Genomic DNA, 4,249 nt, shown 5'->3' with positions numbered 1-4,249 from the left:
CCTGTCTCCAGGCTCCTGGCACAGGCCAATTCCTCCCCACATCTCTCTCCCCTCCAGTCTTTCTTCCCTTCTGCTCATGTGTCCTCAAACGTTCTCTTTACTAGATCTTACAAGCAAGCTGTTGTTCCAAGCATCTCTTCAAAAAACAGCAACAAGGCTTTCGGCTTTCAGCTGGGAGGAGGCCAAGGTGCAACTTTCTTCGGTCGTCCTGAATCTAGCCACCTCTGCCATGCTGCCGAAGTTTTACCCCAATGAGATCGAAGTCATATACCTAAGGTGTACTGGGGATGAAGTGGGTGCCACGTCTGTGTTGGCCCCCAAGATCGGCCCCCTGGGTCTGTCTTCAAAAAAGGTTGGTGATGACATTGCTAAAGCAACCAGTGACTGAAAGGATCTGAGGATTACCGTGAAACTGATCATTCAGAACAGAGAGGCCCAGACTGAGGTGGTGCCTTCTGTCTCTGCCCTGATCATCAAAGCCCTCAAGGAATTGCCAAGAGACAGAAAGAAACATAAAAATATTAAACACAGTGGAAATATCACTTTTGATGAGATTGTCAACATTGCTCGACACATGTGGCACTGATCTTTAGCCAGAGAACTCTCTGGAATCATTAAAGAGATCCTGGGGACTCCCCAGTCTGTGGGCTGCAATGTTGATGGCTGCCACCCTCATGATATCATAGATGACATCAACGGTGGTGCTGTGGAATGCCCAGCTAGTTAAGAAGTACAAAGGAAAATATTTCAATAAAGGATCATTTGAAAAACAAACAAACAAAAAAAACCCCAAGAAACAAAAACAGCAACAATAACTTTCTCTTGGCCTCCCTGTTCTTCTCTTGGCTACTACCCCAGCTCTCTACTCACCTTTATATCTTGAAAGGATCATTTGCTTCAATTCTCCCTCAACCCACTGTGAACAACTTTCATCCCCATCTCTCAACATATCTACTCCTCACAAGGTCATCAATTACCCCCCACAGGGTGCAATCCAGCTGTCAGTTCTGAGTACTCATCTCTGCATGTGACACCTTGCCCCCTTCCTCCTTTGTGAACCCTGCCTCACTAAGCCTCATGCACCTGCTTCTCCTGGCTTTTCTCTTCCAATACTGGCTGCTCCTTCTATTGCCTCCTTTACTAACCTCCTATCTTTAGCGTCCTCAGGCATGTGGTCTTGGACCCCCTCACCTCCACTCTCCTCCCCTGCCCTCCCCTCCTCTATCCTTCCCTTCCCTTCCCTTTTTTTTTTTTTTTTTGTTTTTTTGTTTTGTTTTGTTTTGTTTTTTTGAGACAGAGTCTCGCTCTGTCGCCCAGGCTGGAGTGCAGTGGCGCAATCTCGGCTCACTGCAAGCTCCGCCTCCCGGGTTCACGCCATTCTCCTGCCTCAGCCTCTCCAAGTAGCTGGGACTACAGGCGCCCACCACCACGCCCAGCTAATTTTTTTGTATTTTTAGTAGAGACGGGGTTTCACTGTGGTCTCGATCTCCTGACCTCGGGATCCGCCCGCCTCGGCCTCCCAAAGTGCTGGGATTACAAGCATGAGCCACCGCGCCCGGCCCCTTTCCTTTCTTGACAGGGTCTCACGCTGGTTGCCGAGACTGAAGTACAGTGGTGCAATCTCGGCTCACTGCAGCCTTGAGCTCCCGGGCTCAGGTGATTCTCCCACCTCAACCTCCTGAGTAGCTGGAATTACAGGCATGCACTATCATGCTTGGCTGTTTCTTAATTTTTATTTTTGGTAGAGACAGAGTTTCACCATGTTGCCCAGGTTGGTCTGAAGCTCCTGGACTCAAGCAATCCACCTGCGTTGGCCTCCCGAAGTGCTGGGATTACAGGCATGAGCCCGGCCACCTCTTCTATTTTCTGTTTAAACCCACTCCTTTAAGGATGTCACCAGCCTCGTGATTTAAAATACCACAAGGCCGACAAGTCCCAAATTTCTAAGTCCAGCAAGCACCACTTGCTCAACATCCACGGGATGCTGAGTAGGCGTATCACATTTAACATGTCCAAAATGGAACTCCTGATCTGATTCCATTCAAACTCGTTCCACCCCCTGCTTCCCCATCTTAGTGAGTGAAAACTCCACTCTTCCTGTTGCTCAGACCAGAAAACCTTCGTCTGTTCTCTCTTTTAAACCCTACACCCCAGTCAGGCATCATGTTGCCTGAGCCTTCAAAAGAATATCCTGAATCTGATTACTTTTCACCACCACCACTGCTACCAGCCTAGACACCCCCACCTCTTTCCAGGGTTATTGCAATATCCCCTCACTTATCCCCTACCTGTGCCTTGGCCCACTGTCAATCTATCCTCATCACAGCAGCGACAGGGGTTCTATTAAAAATCTAAATCAGATCATGAAACTCCTCTGCTCAAAACCTCTAATGGTTCTCATCTCACTTAGGGTAAAATACAAAGTCCTTACAAAAGTCCACAGGGGCCTCAGGATCTGTTCCCTCCATTCACTTCTCTGACCTCCTCTTTTACTACTCTACCCCGTCGACTATGCTCCAGCCACATGGGCTTCACTCCCATCTCCCGAACTTTGCACTTGCCGTTCCCTCTGTCTGGAATACTCTTCCTCTAGGCAGGCTCATGAGTCAGCCCATCAGCCCATCAACCCCATCAACTCCATTGGGTCTTTATTTAAAAGTTATCTTTGCAGTAGGACCTTCCCTACCCACCCCACCTAAATATTGCACCCTTTATAAAAGCACTGACCAACAGAACTTTCTGCTTGATGAAACTTTATCTTCACTGTCCAATAGGATGGCCACTATGAGGCTTTTGAGCACTGGAAATGCGGCTTGTATGACATGGAAATGGAATTTTTAACTTTAACTAATTTAAATATCATCAGCCACACAAGGCTAGTGGCCACTGTGTTGTAAGCACAGCGTTTTTACCCTCCTTTATCTTTTTTTGCTGCTTGCTTTTTTTGCTTACTATTTGCCACTAACATACTACATAATTTACTTATAATTTATTCATAGATCTTGTTTATAATTTGTTTTCCTCACTAGAATGTAAGTGGAAGAAACAAATTATAACTACACGGAGAGTGAGGGGCAGGAATCTTTGTTTTGTTCACTCCTATATTCCTGGTACCTAGAACAGTTTCTGGCACATAGTGCATACTAACAAAATCTTTGTTAAGTGAAGGAACACGCAGTAGGAGACTCTACAAGCTCCACTCAGGCATTGCTCTGCTCTCTGTCTATGTCTACTCTCTGCTCATTTGCCAGATGTTGATCTAACTTTCATCTCCTGACCTGGATGTTCATATGTTCCTCTGGCCCTTCTCCCTCCAAATGGTTTCTTCCTTCAGAAACCAGTATCTAGTTTCCCAGTGGTGTACCCACTACCTTCACTTCAACCCACCAGCCTATAGCCTCTTGGTCCTCTCTGCCAGCCTTGGCTCTGTTGAGCTTCTCTTCAACTAGGCTTACCTGAGACTACAAATGGCCAAGAGCCATGGGGTAGCCCAAGAGTGCTGTCAGCCTATGCTTCTCTTCTTTGCTAAGACTCCAGAAAACAACACAGCACTTCACAGCATCTCTCGGCAGTCAACCAGAGTTAGAAGGTGGACCTCAGTCATCCATACCACATGCTAAATCATCACCAAACGGCCTGATGATGAAGGACTTCTGCACACTCAGAGACCTTCTGGGCATAGGTCATGCCTTTTGTGCCTTTCCAGGACACGTGACTGTGGCCCCCAGTGATGATTAGGTGACTATTACTGAGCTAAGACTCTACAATGAGTGTCTTGCTTCCTTTCTAAAAGAAACCCTACCCTTGGGCCAAGGGATAGGGAAGGGAACAGACGGGAATTCTAGTTATGGCTGTTCTTTGTTTTAACCAATAAATGAGTTTCCATTTTAAGAGCCCAGATGTCAAGAGTGTCTTATTATAGTGGCCTCACACAGGCTGGGAATGAAGTAGAAATTAGAATGGTTGTTGAAAACTTTCTGTTTTCTTCTTCTTTATTAAGTCTGATGACTCAGACTTGATCTAGGGCTTTTTGTAACAGCCGGGCACATCCTCTTACATAAATGAGAGAAGATGTAACCACATTATAATGCCTTGCATATAAGGGACACTCAAGAAATGGTGGCTAATAATATGATGAGTAGAAATATATATTCTATTCTGCCTCACAATGTCTATCACAATGAAAACAATTGTTGAAAGTAAACTGTATATGGAAATGTATTACCAAAATCGAAAGTTAAGCAAAAAA

At 45.9% G+C, this 4,249-nt stretch overlaps 1 pseudogene; it reads left to right on the top strand.

Moving 5' to 3' along the window:
* Positions 1–229: 229 nt before the first annotated feature.
* LOC131382510 (large ribosomal subunit protein uL11-like) lies at positions 230–727 on the top strand (annotated as a pseudogene).
* The last annotated feature ends 3,522 nt before the right edge of the window (positions 728–4,249 follow it).

This window comes from Hylobates moloch, unplaced genomic scaffold (assembly GCF_009828535.3).
Source record: "Hylobates moloch isolate HMO894 unplaced genomic scaffold, HMol_V3 SCAFFOLD_1, whole genome shotgun sequence".
Lineage (NCBI taxonomy): Eukaryota > Metazoa > Chordata > Mammalia > Primates > Hylobatidae > Hylobates > Hylobates moloch.
This window is presented reverse-complemented; position numbering and strand designations above follow the sequence as displayed.